Source organism: Hordeum vulgare, chromosome 6H, assembly GCF_904849725.1.
Source record: "Hordeum vulgare subsp. vulgare chromosome 6H, MorexV3_pseudomolecules_assembly, whole genome shotgun sequence".
Classification (NCBI taxonomy): Eukaryota; Viridiplantae; Streptophyta; class Magnoliopsida; order Poales; family Poaceae; genus Hordeum; species Hordeum vulgare.
In genome coordinates this window covers 551,398,272-551,415,825 of record NC_058523.1, presented here as the reverse complement: position 1 = coordinate 551,415,825, position 17,554 = coordinate 551,398,272, and the positions used below count along the sequence as shown (strand labels likewise).

Sequence of the window (17,554 nt, the reverse complement as noted above, 5' to 3'; positions counted from 1 at the left end):
GTTATCCTTACTTTATTATTTTGAGATGAGATTTATTTGCCTTCTCATCCGTTTTTTTTAAAGTGGTGCACGACTCATGGACAACATCTATCAGGGCTACATAAAGTGCTACAACGATATTTGCAAAACTGAAGAGAATCATATATGCACTCAAAATCTGGAGTAAAAGCTTTTCTAAATTAAGTCCGCTCATTGAAAATAGCAATCATATTCTACTACAACTTGACAATCTTGAAGAGCTACGTCACCTTATCATACCCGAGAAGAATTTTAGAGTGATTCTTAAAGCACATCTTCTTCGCCTCCTCAAATATCAAAGTGAATACTGGAAGAAAAGATGCACGTACCGATCGGCAGTGAAGGGTGAAGATAAGAAGATTATTCGAAATATTTTCATGCACGAGCAACCAAAGGGTACAGAAGAAACTCCATGCCGACACTCCTACTTCGCAATGGAATATCAAAATGGAGCCGGCCCCTGTTCGTAATATTTGCCTATGCATCCATTACTCGAACAATCAACTGCTGAAATTTGATCTAAACATGGGACAGCCCAATAGCATTTTTTAAGATTCCTAATAAATTCTAAAGGCCCACAAAGTCCATTCGTGCGAGGCAAGATGTGGGATAAAAGTTTAGTCTCATATTGCTGGTTTGGTAGGAGTTGGACCTTTTTATAAGGAATGATGTTCTTCACATGTATGCACATGAAAACAAGAGAGATATACACACACGCTCCTCCTCAGCCGTCCGTCTCGTCACGACGTGCCGCGGATTACAGAAATGAGCCGAGCCAATGTCTAATTTTTTGCTATGCACGACTGGTATATAAAATGTCACTTGGCAGCTGAAAAGTTTTACTCGAGTGGAGATTAAATACGAAAGGTGCACCCTTCGGCTGTTGTCTGTTCGTTTCGTCTCCCTCTTGTGCTTCGCTTCCTGTTGCTGCCTTTTCACCTCCTTCTCCTGTGCCTGTAAAAGGGAGGTCACTCCTTTCCAGAGATAGACATCAGAACATCATCTCCTTCATGCCATCGAGTTCCAAACTCTGAGCCGCTGCTAGATTCTTCCCCATCCCGAGTTACGGCATGCACCGCAGGTATGGACAGTGGGCCTCCAAAACCCCGCCTCTTCGACTCTTGTATGGAAGAAGGGTGATAAAGTTTTTGGGGAGCGTTTTGCTTGACTACTGACTTCTTACGACAGACACCACGTACACCGACAACCACTTCCCAGTCGACGACTTCCTCCCCGACATCAACAACCTCTTCGATGACATGGCCTGTGACAACGCTAATGCTACTGCCGCTGCTCAGTACGTGTTCGTTTCTTTTCTGTTCGAGGTCCTGCTAGAGTTTTCTGGTGTAGTTTCTGATTTACATATGTTTTGATCGAGTTCTTATGTTCACATGTTTTTTCTCTACTATCCTTTAGTCTACCTGATAAGTATAGTTCCTATTATTGTGACCTACTCTTCTCTAGTTTGCATGACTAGGGTTGTTTCTATTACTATGATCATAATTTATCTACTACTTATTCCTTTTAAATCATTCGGTAAATTTCTCATATATCCAACAATCCAAAAACCTTATTATAGGCAATTTATCCCGAGTGGTGTTGCTGCTTCCATGAGGCCTTCTATGTTTGAAGGTGTGCACTATAGGCGGTGGCGTGTGAGGGCCGTTCTATGGTTTCTAACCATGAGCTACTATGATGTGACATCCCCGGATTAGGCTACAGTAACCCCTACAATCAAGTTAGAGTAATCACACACTAATGTTGCCATGTCATCAAGATTAGCTGAGCCAAATTGCCACTTGACAAAAACCAAAACTAAATTCAAATTAAAATTTAAGTCAAATAAATTATTTTTTCAAACTATAAAATAAAAATCATGATTGGGTTGACAATATTCCCCAAGTAATTGTCAATATGAAACCAACGTTTTACCAAGTACATAAATGCCCTAAATTATGGAAAACAAAGGCCAAAACTATTATTTAAATGCGTGTTGATTTTTGAAATTTCTAAACATTTTCAAATGGCTCCCAAACAATTTGTGGCAATACCAAATATAGCCTAACAAATATTGGACTAAGTCACCTATTTTATAGTATTTTTGGCACTAAAATTAAATAAAATAGAAAATGTGTAAAAGGAAATTTCTAAAAATAAATAAATAAAATAAAAATGAAACAACCCCCCTGGCAGGCCCAGCTAGGCCAAGGCCCATTCGGCCACCTAAAGGGCCGACCCATCCTGTCCACCTACTAGGGCACCCCTGCCCCTCCCCCCCATGCAACCACTCACTATAGGAATGAGACTCTTTGCCGTTTGTCATAACAGACGACAAAATAGGTGTTCCACGGATGGCAAAGATCTTTGTCTCTGCCTCTTGTAGGCAAAGTTTCTACAATAGCTTTCGACGGCAAAATACCTTCTTTGTCGCCTGCCTCCTAAAAGCGGACGATAAAGGCCTTTGTCGTCCGCCTTCGTTACAGAGCAACCGTCAAAGAACTTTAGACGAGAGTCGACATGCAACTCCTCCGTTAGGTGGCTAACGAAGGCTCTTTGTCGTCTGCCTGTTTCAAACCCTTTGCCGTCTTCTTCTTTCAAACTCTTTGCCACCCGCCTCCTCAATTCCGTTGTCGTTTCACTTTTTGCACCTCTGCCGTTTGCCTCTCTCACAATCTTTGTCGTCTAGCTCAGTCAGAGGCTTTGCCGTGTGCTCCCTCATGGCAAAGGCCATATGGGCCAGCTGCCTAATGCCCTAGGTTGCACAACTGGCTGCCACGTGACCTCTTTCCCGTGTGCTCCCTCATGGCAAAGGCCTTTGCCATCATCTGGCTGACGGCAAGGAGCCCATATACTAACTATTTTATTTGTTTTATTTTAATTCACAACACATATATATATTTGACAGCACATATATGATATATATTTCACAACACATATATATATAGTTCACAAAACATATTTGATATACATATAAAGTTCATCAATACATCCCATATATCAAAAGAACCAACATACAAAGTTTTACACTGTTCATCCATATATACATATACATATAGTTCCACATTTTTCTTTAACTCAAATGAAAACAAAAACTAAAGCACTCCATCAATTCCAGCTTCCATGCAGTACATCTAATCTGCAAAATGGCAATAAGAAAGTTAAAAGAAGAAGAACAACAATATATGACATTTTTGATCTTATTATGTTATTTTGGAGGAAAATAAGCTAAGTGTATGACCTTTTTGAGATAACAAAGGTTATTATGCCATTTTTGACCTAACTAAGCTAATTATGTCAATTTGGATGAAAATAAGCTAACTATCTCACATTTATGAGGTAACAAAGGTTCTTATGCCATTTTTGACCTAACTAAGCTAATTATGTCATTTTAGAGGAAAATAAGCTAAGTATATAATATTCATGAGCTAACCAAGGTTATTATGCCATTTTGAGCTTATTATGTCATTTAGGCGGAAGATACGCTAAGTTATGAGCTAACCAAGGTTCTTGTGATGTTTTTTACCTAACTAAGCTAATTATGTCATTCTGGAGCTAAACTAGCTAATTATGTCATTTTGGAGGATAATTAGCTAGGTATGTCTTTGTTGGGGGAAAATAAGCTAAGTAGAAGCAGAAAGAAGAGAAGAAGAAGGAGAAGAAAAAGACGAAGAAGGAGGAGGAGGAGGAGAAGGAGGAGAAGGAGAAGGAGGAGGAAGAGAAGAAGAAGAAGAAAATAAGAAGAGAAGAAGAAGGAGAAGAAGGAGGAAAAGTAGGAGAAGAAGGAGAAGGAGGATAAGGAGGACTCCTTCTCCTTCTTCTCCCCCTTCTCCTCCTTCTCCTTCTTGTTATCTTCTTCGTCTCTTCTTCTTCTTCTTCTTCTTCTTCTTCTTTCTTTTCATTTTTCATCTTTCTTCTCCTCTTCTCCTCTTCTTGGAGCTAACTTAGCTAAGTATGTCTTTTTGAAGATAAATTATCTAGTTATGACATTTTGGAGCTAAATTAGCTAAGTATGTCTTTTTGGAGCTAAACTAGCGAATTATGTCATTTTGGAGCTAAATGGGCTAATTATGTCATTGTTGGGGAAAAGTAGCTAAGAAGAAGATGAAACAGGAGAAGAAAGAGGAGGAGAAGGAGAAGAAGAAGAAGAAGAAGGAGGAGGAGGAGAAGGAGAAGAAGAGGAAGAAGAAGGAGAGGAAAAGGATGACCAAGGTTCTTGTGATATTTTTTACCTAACTTAGCTAATTATGTCATTTTGGAACTAAATTACCTAAGTATGTATTTTTGGAGATAAATTAGCTAATTATGTCATTTTAGAGCTAAATTAGCTAAGTATGTCTTTTTGGAGCTAAACTAGCTAATTATGTCATTTTGGAGCTAAATGGGCTAATTATGTCATTGTTGGGGAAAATAAGCTAAGGAGAAGATGAAAGAGGAGAAGAATGAGTAGGAGAAGGAGAAGGAGAAGAAGAAGAAGAAGAATAAGGAGGAGGAGGAGGAGAATAAGAAGGAGAGGAAAAGGATGACTAAGGTTCTTGTGATGTTTTTTGTCTAACTTAGCTAATTATGTCATTTTGGAGCTAAATTAGCTAAGTATATCTTTTTGGAGATAAATTAGCTAATTATGTCATGTTGGAACTAAATTAGCTAAGTATGTCTTTTTGGAGCTAAACTAACTAATTATGTCATTTTGGAGCTAAATGGGCTAATTATGTCATTGTTGGGGAAAATACACTAGTACAAAAGAGGGCTTTGGTCCACTTGATGAAATCCCATTAGTCCCGATTCTCTCACGAAACGGTACCCATGTGGGCATAGGTCCGAGTTCGCGTGGCCAGGGCGTCGGCCGGACCTCGTGGGCCATTTGTCCCGGTTCGTTTGGCACCTTCGGTCCCGGTTCCAGACAAGAACCGGGACCAATGTGCCTCGCTCCTGGCCCACAACCATTAGTCCCGATTTTTCTTGAACTGGGACCTTAGGTTGTCCTTTAGTCTCGGTTCGAGCCACAAACCGGAACTAATGGTTGGCCTATATATACCCCAGCCCGCGAGCAGAGCAGTGCACTGTTGTGTTTTTCCGGCCGGTCGTGGGATAGCTTTGTGGCGTCCTAGCTCACCTCCTATGCACACGAGGTGTTTGATGAAACGCCCGAGCCACACTTAAGCTTTCTCCTCTAGAAGCTCCTTGTCCAAGCTCCATTTCCCTCAAGATTTGTGTTGTTTTGCTGGTTCGTCTCCTGTCCCGTCCCGTCCTCACCGTCGTCGATCGCCCGCGCCCATCTCGTTACCGGCACCACCGTGGTTAGTCTCTTCTTCTTATCTTCTTTCTAAAAGAAAAAAGTTCTTCCTTGTATGATTTAGATACATACTTATGTAATTTTCTTACTTCTATTATTGTTTGTTATTACATAGTGCACTGGTTTTGGTATCTGCCTCCGTCGCCCCTTGTCCTGTCTATGATTCGGATGTGGTATATATTATCTTCTACAACTATTTGCTTTATTTAGTGTTTATGAAAATTATGCCGACCAACAAGACATAGATTTTTTAATCTAGGAGGTATGTGAACCGGAAATTCGAATCGACATACAAATTCTTGTCGAGAAGTTAAATTTGGTTGAAAAAGAAAACAAATCCTTGAAAGAAAAAGTACAAAGAGTTGAAGAGGAGAAGATGATATTGGAGTTGGATGTTTCCCATATCGTCGCCGTTAACAAGATCAAGATGGATGTAATGCGCTTGAAGACTAGAAAGATTAGAAAATATGCCATTCATACTGAGGCTTGGTTTCACTATGTCGTTGGATCAATTGGTACCTTAGTTGCGATTATGGTCGCATTTATTGTTGCCTTTAAATTTTTTAGTTTCAATGTATGTTCTAATTAGATGCCCTAGAGAGCTATATGTTGTTCAATAATGAGAACTACTATGCATGTATGAACTTTATGTATTTATTTTGGTCACTACTGTACTTTGGCTCCAATGAGATGATGAATTTCTATTAATTTGGTTACTTCTCTATCCATGATATGTATGAAACCCTCGTACTTCGAAAGAGATTATCCATTTTGTACACGAAGTTTGGAGTTCAAATAAGTTCAAAAAATGGCCCTGCAGCAGGATCATCGCCTTTCCCGGCTTCAGGAACTTCACCATCTTCTTTCTTCTCTCCTAGCTGCGCACCCGCCGGATCATGTGGAATCATGTCGAATCATGCGGAGCTTGGTGAAGAACCACCTGTTCTTGGCGGACTTGGCGGCGGTGAGCTTCTTGTCCTTATTCATGAGGGAGTTGGGGGCGCCAGAAGCCACGTCCTTGAGGTCAACGTTGAGGTTGTAGCGGGTGGGCATGAGTTGGATGAAGTTGACGAGCTTGAGGAAGACCTTGACACAGGACTTCTTGGCCGTCTTCTTGGCTGAGTCCTTGCATTTCACCTTCTTGGGGTATTTGGCCAGGCCGGCGACTAGGCAGTGCCCGTACGGGCGGTCGCGGGTGCCCTCCTCGAACACGCGCATGATCACCGCCTTCTTCCCGGCGCACCTGCCCTACAGCAGGATCACCGCCTTGCCCGGCTTCAGGAACTTCACCATCTTCCTTGTCCTCTCCTCGCACTGCGCCGCTACCGGATCACGTGGAATCATGTCGAATCATGTGAAGAATAGATCTTGTTGGCACTTTTTGAATCATGTCGAATCATGTGGAGCTTGGTGAAGAACCACATGTTCATGCCGGTCTTAAACCTATCCTCGAGCTTGGCCTTGGCAGACTTGGCGATGGTGACCTTCTTGTCCTTGGTGGTGAGGGAGTCGGGGGTGCCGGAGGCCACCTCCCTCTCAATTTTTTAGCACATGCTATGTGGGTGAAATGATGATACCATGCCAGCTTTCAACCTTCTCAGAGTTCATTTGTAGTGATTTTCAATTGAAGGGTCATTTAGCTCCAAAAAATCAGTAAATGCATGAAAAATACCAAATGAAGTCAGAAATTGTTGAAAATTGATGATGTGGCTTCGAATGGTGCATTTTGAACAGACAAAAAGTCTGGAGTTCAAATAAGTTCAAAAAATGAAATCCCTTTGTAACACATGAGTTTTCGTATGAAACCGTGATACTTTGAAAGAGATTGTCCGTTTTGTACACGAAGTGCATCTAGTTTTGGCCGTAACCCTCTCAATTTTTTAGAACATGCTATGTGGGTGAAATGATGATACCATGCCAGCTTTCAACATTTTCATAGTTCATTTGTAGTGCTTTTCAATTTAAGGGTCATTTAGCTCCAAAATAATCAGTAAATGCATTATAAATACCAAATGAAGTCAGAAATTGTTGAAAATTGATGATGTGGCTTTGAATGGTGCATTTTGAACACACAAAAAGTCCGGAGTTCAAATAAGTTCAAAAAATAAAATCCCTTTGTAATAGAAGAGTTTTTGTATGAAACCCTGATACTTTGAAAGAGATTGTCCGTTTTGTACACGAAGTGCATCCAGGTTTTGCTGTAACCCTCTCAATTTTTAGAACATGCTATGTGGGTGAAATGATGATACCACGCCAGCTTTCAACGTTTTCAGAGTTCATTTGTAGTGCTTTCCAACTTAAGGGTCATTTAGCTCAAAAAAATCAGTAAATGCATGAAAAATACCAAATGAAGTCAAAAATTGTTGAAAGTTGACGATGTTGCTTTGAATGGTGCATTTTGAACACACAAAAAGTCTGGAGTTCAAATAAGTTCGAAAAGTTAAATCCCTTTCTAATAGATGAGTTTTCGTATGAAACCGTGATACTTTAAAAGAGATTGTCCGTTTTGTACGCGAAGTGCATCCAGTTTTTGCTGTAACCCTCTCAATTTTTTAGAACATGCTATGTGGGTGAAAGGATGATACCATGCCATCTTTCAACCATTTCAAAGTTCATTTGTAGTGCTTTTCAATTTAAGGGTCATTTAGCTCCAAAAAATCATTAAATGCATGAAAAATACCACATGAAGTCAGAAATTGTTGAAAATTGATGATGTGGCTTTGAATGGTGCATTTTGAACACACAAAAAGTATGGATTTCAAATAAGTTCAAAAAAATGAAATCCCGTTGTATTACATGAGTTTTCGTATGAAACCTTGATACTTTGAAAGAGATTGTCCGTTTTGTACACGAGGTGCATCCAGTTTTTTCGTAACCCACTCAATTTTTTAGCACATGCTATGTGGGTGAAATGATGATACCATGCCAGCTTTCAACCTTTTCAGAGTTCATTTGTAGTGCTTTTGAATTTAAGGGTCATTTAGCTCCAAAATATCAGTAAATGCATGAAAAATACGAAATGAAGTCAGCAATTGTTGAAAATTGATGATGAAAAGAGCAAAGTAGTGCAAGGCAGGGAAATGAATACTTCGCATGGTAGCTTGGGTGACGTCTCTAGTTTCCACAACCGTAATACTAGCGACAAAATCTCTAACCGAAGACTTAGTAGGATCAGTAATACTACCACCATCGGGTACCTTGCAAATCCTATTGAAATCCTCTAAATCCATGGTGTAGGACTTGTCATACAAATCAAATAGTATGGTTGCATCACGGCCAGTTGAAAAATTAAATCTACGCACGAAGGAGGCAGTGAGCATAGCATACTGGTCACATCTATTTGAGATGAATTCTTCTAACCCGGCATTGCGGACAAGTGTATCAAACTCATCCTTGAATCCTGCTTCGATCATGAACTCATCTGACGGCCATTCACATGGTTGCACCGGCGCATCCCTTAGTTGATAAGGATCGGGTTCCCGAATTGAAAGGCGGGGACCCTTCTTACTTGAGGAACCACCATGAAACTTTCTCCTGAACATAATTTATTTTGCTGAAATTTTTGACGTTCAAGAGAAAAGTGAATAAGGATCATCCAAACTCGTAGCAACTACTCCTTCTAGTGCCTAGAGACCGTATCACGCGCTAAAATTACTTGGGACCAGCTAAAATCATCATTCAAGCTCAAGAACAGGGTCACCAAGGTAGAAAGATTATGCGAAAGATAAAGCACTAGAGCAAAAACTAATTGGACCAATGGAGGAGTCACTTACCAAGGAGCAATTCCCCCAAAACGGTTCGGAGAATGGTGCTTGGAGCAAGGACATCGAGAAATCCGAGCAAGAACACGGGTTTGAGCTACGAAATGAATTTTTTCTGGAGGTAGGAGAAGAGGATGGGAGCTGGAGTGAGTGGAGTGGGTGCCGGTGGGCCCCACAAGCTTGCTTGGCACGGCCAGGAGGTGGCCGCGCCGGCCAGGCTTGTGGCCCACTGGCCAGGCTCCCAGGCCAGCTCTCCGTCCCAGTATTTTTTAAATATTCCAGAAAAATCATATTTGATTTTCAGGACCATCGGAGAACTTTTATTTTCGAGGTACTTTTCTCCGGGATGCTAAAACAGAAAACAGGGAAAACTAAACTAAATTTATCATTTTTCTGTAAGCAACGGAAAATAAAAACTTGAAACAGAGGTGTGTGACTCCTTGATTCATCCATTTCATGGTCACCGAAAGAAATCCGTCAATGGGGTTGATCAAGTCCTCGTGACAAAACTTTTTCGAATCGCAAAAAGGAAACGGAGAATTGTCGAATAGCCACTAAGTCACCTCAATGGGGACATGAATCTCCCCAACAAGCAAATCATACTTCATCTTAACACGAGGAATAGGGCATTCAAAGCTCCCAATAAGAATCGATGATGTTTTTTCAATAGCATTGATGCAATGTACTGGATATCATTTCTTCGGAAAGTGCACCATATGCTCATTACCGTTGACATGGAAAGTGACATTGCCTTTGTTGCAATCTATAACAGCCTTTGCAGTGTTTAAGAATTGTCTTCCCAGAATGATTGCCATGGCCTCATCCTCAGGGATATCTAGGATAACAAAGTCCATCAAGATAGTAACGTTGGCAACCACAACAGGAACATCCTCGCAAATCCCAACAGGGAAAGCAGTTGATTTATCTGCCATTTGTAGGGAGATTTCAGTTGGAGTCAACTTATCTAGTTCAAGTCTACGATAGCGAGAAAGAGGCATAACACTAACACCGGCTCCAAGGTCACATAAGGCAGTTCTTACGTAGTTTCCTTTAATGGAACAAGGTATAGTAGGCACTCCGGGATCACCAAGTTTCTTAGGAGTTCCACCTTTGAAAGTGTAATCGGCGAGCATAGTGGAGATCTCAAGATCTGGTATCTTTCGTTTATTGGTCATGATATCTTTCATGTACTTGGCATATGGAGACATTTTGAGCATATCAGTTAACCGCATCTGCAGAAAGACGGGTCTAATAATTTCAATAAAGCGCTCATAATCCTCATAATCTTTTTTCTTGGATGGTTTAGGAGGGAAGGGCATAGGTCTCTGAACCCATGGCTCCCTTTCTTTACCGTGCTTCCTAGCAGTGAAGTCATTCTTATCGTATCTCTTAGGTTGTGGTTCATCAAGATTAACCGTAGGTTCAATCTCCACATCCTTATCATTGCTAGGTTGAGCATCATTATGAACATCACTGTCCATATTGTCACCAGGTTCATGTTCATCACCAGATTGTGTTTCTGCATCAGACGCAGAAATATCATTTGGTTCTTCAGGTGTGATAGCATCCGGTGAACTAGCAGGTAATTTTCTATCATCCTTCTTCTTCTTCCTAGGATGACTAGGCGTATCAGCATTAATTCCTTGAGAATCTTGATCAATTCTCTTAGGATGACCTTCAGGATACAAATGTTCCCGAGTCATTTTACCTCCTCTAGTAATGACTCTGACAGAGTTGTCATTTAATTCATTGAGCAAGTCATTCTGAGCTTTAAGTATTTGTTCTACCTGAGTAGTAATCATGGAGGCATGTTTACTCAGAAGCTTTAGATCATTGACATTTCTGTCTACACAAGCACTTAAATGACCAAGCATACGAGTACTTTGTTCCAATTGTCTGCTAACATGATCATTGAAACTCTGTTGTTTGGCAACAAAGTTGTCAAATTCATCAAAGCATAGGCTAGTTGGTTTGTCAAAAGGAATATCACTCTCATTGAATCTACGCAGAGAATTCACTTCTACCACTTGTATCGGGTTATCGAGACCATGGATCTCTTTGATAGGCGGTAGATTTTTAACTTCTTCAGATCTAATGCCTTTCTCTTGCATAGATTTCTTGGTTTCTTGCATATCTTCGGGACTAAGGAATAGAATACCTCTTTTCTTAGGAGTTGGATTAGGAGGTGGTTCGGGAATAGTCCAAGCATTCTCGTTGATCAAGATGTTATTCAGTAGAATTTCAGCTTGTTCTACAGTTCGTTCCCTAAAAACACAACCAGCACAACTATCTAGATGGTCTCTAGAAGCGTCGGTAAGTCCATTATAGAAGATATCAAGTATCTCGTTCTTCTCAAGAGGGTGATCAGGGAAAGCATTTAGTAGTTGGATGAGCCTCCCCCAAGCTTGTGGGAGACTCTCTTCTTTGAGTTGAGCAAAGTTGTATATTTCTTGCAAGGCAGCTTGCTTCTTATGGGCAGGGAAATATTTCTCACAAAAGTAATAGACCATATCCTGAGGACTACTCACACATCCAGGGGCAAGAGAAGTGAACCAGGCTTTAGCGTCATCCTTTAGAGAGAAAGGAAACAACTTAAGGATATAGTAGTAGCGGATCTTCTCCTCGCTAGTGAAAAGGGTGGCTATATCGTGAAGTTTAGTAAGATGGCCTATGACTGTCTTTGTAGCGACCCGACTCAAGACGAGTCAAGCCTCTAGTGTTTCCGTACCATCCCAAGATCATGCTGGTGCACACACAGTACATAATGTATATATTCAAGAGTTCAATCACACAGCTTTATTAATCGAAATCTCATAAAGAGTACTTTATTACAATAAAGGATTACAATAAAGTGGTTGAAGGCCATCTCATGAGATATCTAACGAAGACTAGCGGAAGCATCAGGTAGACGAGTCCATCCGACTCCAAGGGCATGTCGCTGAGCGTAGATCGTAGCCTCACTCCTAGTCGGAAAAGTACTCTGCAACATGATACGTTGCAGCCGTGTAGGTCAGCATATTGAATATGCCTCCAATTCATCAAAGAGAGGAGTAAAAATAATATCAACTATCTCTACATGCATAATTGGCCTGTGGGGCTAAGTTTTTGCATAAAGCCAGTTTTATCCTACAACAAGAGGGGTTGGAAGCAAAATGTTACTACATTGTTTGTTGTTAACGAGATGGTTCCGCTTACCAATTCTCGTACCCGAATAGTTGTTAACACCCACATCATTATTAAGTTGTGTCGAGAGTTCAGGGGAAATTCAATGCCTTCGGCTCAAGTTGTCCATGACCGTGGACACGGCTAATCGATTAGGTTGGGTACTCTGCAGAGTTTTGCACACGTTCCCCACAAGATTTGATCGCCTCCGGGTTTGTCCTCGCACTTCAGGGTGTTTGAAGACCGGATGATCAAAACATGGTCTTTCAACGGGTCCCTCTGAATCCCTGTCGGTGCCCATCCATTCCTACCGTTCTTCTACATCTGCTAGCACCGCCTGTCCAGAGTCGCCGCGTTGTCCAACCAAGCCAGAGCCCATAATGACTTGTGGTTGTGCAGGTAAGCCTTGAGTCTTGAAGTCTCCGTCCGTCTCTTCGAGCCTGGGTGAAGCTTTCCGCAGGATGACATGGCCTCTCCAGCATCCCGGGCATCCACTGGGTTCTCCAGGGAGCCGATCAACCGTCCTTCACCCAGAGTTGCATTGCGTCCGAGGTCTTGAAAATCTTGTCTTAACCGGTCTTGATTATTTAATCAACCTCGCATCACTCATGATAATACACTCTACCGAAAACCCGTCTACTCAAGCATAGCATTAAGAAATTGTCGTCCCGGGGCCAAGTATCGGGGTTGTTGTGTTCCTACCACATGATACTACAACTTATACTAAAGTTTCCAAGTACCTAGGCAGCATGCAATTGGGCAAAGAAAGGTGATCTACCATGCATCGAAAACATAGGTAAAATAACATGATCAAAATGACTTGCCTTGATGATAGTTGTCTTGCTCGAGCGCTTCTAAGTAACACGCTTCGCACTCCGGATGATCTACCGATACAAACACAAAACACACCATAAGCACTTCCATCAAGCCACATGTAAACATAATATCATAAGTAAGGATTTGCTAGAGCCTAAGTAAAAGAATTCAACGCGCGTTATTAAGGCAGAAACTTGTTTCTGTTGCAAACACCAGTAAAAATACTTTACAATTTTTGAAACTTCTACCACAGTAATATATAATCACTAGGAAGCAGTAGCAAAAAGAATCAACTCAAAATCATTTTTTAAACTCCTGGAATAGGCAAAACAAGGTTTAAACTAAATCTGATCTAACTTATATTTGAAAATTTCAAACATAGACAAATTATATGTTTTTAAAAACTACAGAAAAATTGGAGTCTACTGGAATAAGAATCAATATCAGTGGACTTCGGGATCAAAAGTTGTGGCCAAAACAAAACAGAAACTTTTCTGTTTTTGCAAATAGGCAGAAAAAAAAAACTAACTAGTAACTAACAGGGGGTACACGTGGCGCGCTACGATAGGCTGCGGAGGGTGTTTGTTGCAAGGTTAGGAGCAAACGGCCTAGCTCTAACCGAAGCTACTGGCTAAAAGTATAAGTGAAATTAAACCGCCGGTTTTTCTACTCTAAACCGAAGGGTTATTCTAGGATCTAATCTAAACCATTGAATAAAGATCTAAGGGCTACAAAAGAAAAAGAAGAACAACAGAGAGGAAGAGAGAGTCTACCGGCAGTGGGATGGCTACTCCGGCGGGGAAGGTGGTCGCCGGCGAGGGGAGAGGCTCCGGGGGGCGATGGAGGAGACGGGGCGGCGGCGGTGGTGGTCCTCCTCCGAGGGGAGGCGTCGGGCGAAGCGGAGAGGCTCGGGGCGCTGCTCCGGGAGGGGGGGGCCGAAGGTTGCAGCCGTGCTGCTCCGGCGGGCTGCTGCAGAGGCTTGGGGCGGCGGCGGTTCGGCGAGGTCAGGGTGGGAACGGGGGCGGCCGGTGGCGGGGGTATTTATAGGCCAGGGGGAGAGGAAAGGAAGGGGTAGAGAGGGGATCGGGAGGGGATCCCGAGTCCTGGGGGGGCTCGGAGTCGGGCAGGAATTTTGGAAGGGGAGGAGAGGGATGACCGCTGGAAGGGGAGGGTCGGTCGGGGATTCCCACTAGCAGCGAGTGGAGGCGGGGAAGGAAAGGGGCGGGCGGCCGGCTATTAAGGGATTCGTCCGTGGCAGCGGGGGATCGGCCCAGGCCTTATAATGCGCTCGGGCGGCGGCTTCCAAAGGAAAAGATACTTTCCTATTTTTAAACCTTTTTCCGAAACAGAAAACAAAAGCAAATAAAAGGAAATAAATAAAAATATTTAATATAGGGTATTATATACCAAAAAAATCAGAAAAATATCCTCTACCCGAATAACATTTTTCCAAGGCAAAAATAAAAACTTTCAAAAAATGTTTTTTCAGAAATTCCTCAAAATGCTTTGTTTTCCTTTTGTAAATATTTTTGCAAATGATCTTTGTATTTTCTTGGCTCCAACATTTCAGAAATTGCCCGCACTTTGGAGGGTCATTTTCCTCCGCTCTCTCTCTCTTGCGTGCAAGAGAGTATTTCTCCGGGCATTTCTCGTGCGAGGGAAAATGGAAATGCAAATCAAAAAAAGACGAAATAATTCCCGTGCTAAATTTAGTTCAATCAATATGCATAGATGCTTAGCTACAATGTAAAACATTCCCAATTAGGAAAATTGGGATGTTACAAACCTACCCACCTTAAGATGAATCTCGCCCTCGAGATTCGGGTTGGCTAGAAAACACGTGCGGGTGGTCTCGACGAAGATCCTCTTCTCGTTCCCAGGTGGCTTCTTCCTCGGTGTGGTGGCTCCAGAACACCTTGCAGAACTTGATGATCTTGCTGCGGGTAACTCTGTTGGCAGTCTCGAGAATCCTGACGGGTTTCTCCTCATACGTCAGATCACTGTCAAGCTGTATGGCCTCTAGGGGCACTGTATCTCTCAGCGGAACATCGGCCATCTCAGCGTGGCATTTCTTCAACTGGGAAACATGAAAGACATCATGAACTCCGGACATTCCTTCCGGCAGTTCTAGTTTGTATGCAACTTCGCCTCTACGCTCAAGAATTTTGTAGGGGCCAATGAAACGAGGTGTTAATTTTCCTTTCACACCGAATCTCTTGATTCTTCAAAGTGGAGACACCCGAAGATATGCTCGGTCTCCCACTTCGTACGTTACTTCCTTGCGTTTGCTGTCAGCATAACTCTTCTGCCTGGACTGAGCTATCTTGAGTCGGTCACGAATTAGCTTGACCTTCTCTTCAGAATCTCGGATAAGGTCGGGACCAAAAAGTTGTCGGTCTCCAACTCCATCCCACATCAACGGTGTTCTGCACCTCCTTCCGTATAGAGCTTCGAAAGGGGCCATCTTCAGACTGGTCTGGTAGCTGTTGTTGTATGAGAACTCGGCATACGGTAAATTGTCATCCCAACTAGACCCATAGTCTAGTGCGCAAGCTCTCAACATGTCCTCCAGAATCTGATTAACTCTCTCGGTTTGTCCATCTGTCTGCGGGTGAAAAGCTATACTGAACTCCAATCTCGTTCTCAAGGTTTCATGCAGTTGGTGCCAAAATTTTGATGTGAACTAAGTCCCTTTATCAGACACAATGCTCTTCGGTACTCCGTGCAGACATACGATCTTCGTCATATATATCTTGGCCAGCTTGGCACTCGTGTAAGTAGTCTTCACCGGAATGAAGTGAGCTACCTTGGTCAAACGATCGACCACAACCCAAATAGAATCATAGCCAGAACGGGTCCGAGGTAATCCTGTGATGAAGTCCATACCAATCTTTTCCCATTTCCACTCGGGTATCGGCAGAGGTTGGAGCAAACCTGCTGGCTTCTGATGCTCGGCTTTTACTCGCTACAAACATCGCATATTGCTACGAACTCGACAATGTCTTTCTTCAATCCTGTCCACCAGAAACTTTCTTTCAGATCCAGATACATCTTGGTGTTGCCGGGGTGTATCGAGTACGGGGAATCATGGGCCTCCTGAAGTATCAACTTCCTGAGTTCGGGATCATTGGGCACATAGATGCGATCCTCAAACCATAAAGTTTCGTGTTCATCCTCACGAAAACCTTTAGCCTTCCCGTCTTCCATTTTCTGCTTAATCTCAGCTATCTCCTTGTCTTATTTCTGTGCTTCACGGATCTTTTCTGTCAAAGTGGACTGAATTTCCAGTGTGGCAACAAATCCTCTTGGAACTATCTCCAATTTGAGCTCTCGGAGGTCATCGACTAACTCCTGGGGTAATCCTCGAGCTGTGAGTGTGTTCACATAACTCTTGCGGCTCAACGCATCGGCTACAACATTTGCCTTGCCTGGGTGATAATGCAATCTCATGTCATAGTCCTTGATCAACTCTAGCCATCGCCTCTTTCTGAGGTTCAACTCCTTCTGCGTGAAGATATATTTCAAGCTCTTGTGATCAGTGTAAACATCACAACTATTTCCGATCAGGAAATGTCTCCAGGTCTTGAGAGCGTGCACTACGGCTGCTAGTTCCAAGTCATGTGTGGCATAATTCAACTCATGAGGTCTGAGCTGTCTGGATGCATAGGCTACAACTTTGCCTTCTTGCATGAGCACTCCTCCGAGTCCTTGACGAGAAGCGTCACAGTAAACCTGGAAATCCTTCCGAATGTTCGGCAATATCAGCACTGGGGCAACAAGACGTTTCTTCAGCTCTTGAAAACTGGTTTCACATTCCTCAGTCCAAATATACATGGATTCCTTCTTCAACAACTCTGTCATGGGCTTGGCAATCTTTGAGAAATTCTCAATGAACCTCCGGTAATATCCGGCAAGTCCGAGGAAACTGCGGATCTCCTTGACTGAAGTGGGTGCTACCCATTCGGTGACTGATGCGACCTTGGCAGGGTCCACTGCTATGCCTTCTCCTGAGATGACGTGTCCGAGGAATCCGACTTCCTTCAACCAAAACTCACATTTGCTGAACTTTGCATATAGCTTATGCTCTCGAAGTTTCTCCAGAACTAGACGCAGGTGTTCCTTGTGTTCCTCTTCGTTCTTGGAGAATATCAGTATGTCATCAATGAACACCACGACAAACTTGGCCAAGTATTCCATAAATACCTTGTTCATCAGATTCATAAGATATGCCGGAGCATTAGTCAATCCAAATGACATGACCGTGTACTCATACAAGTCGTACCGAGTGGTGAAGGCTGTCTTGGGTATATCCTATTCACGAATCTTCAACTGATGATACCCGGATCGAAGATCGATCTTTGAGATACGCGAGCTCCAACTAACTGATCAAATAGATCATTGATCATCGGCAAGGGGTACTTGTTCTTGATGGTCACATCGTTCAATGCACGATAATCGACAACCATTCTCAAGGACTTGTCCTTCTTTTCAACCAAGAGCACTG

The 17,554-nt window shown here is 42.5% G+C and overlaps 1 pseudogene; it reads right to left on the bottom strand.

Annotated features, from left to right (window-relative positions):
* Nucleotides 1–6,205: 6,205 nt before the first annotated feature.
* LOC123405854 lies at nucleotides 6,206–6,604 on the bottom strand (annotated as a pseudogene).
* Nucleotides 6,605–17,554: the final 10,950 nt, after the last annotated feature.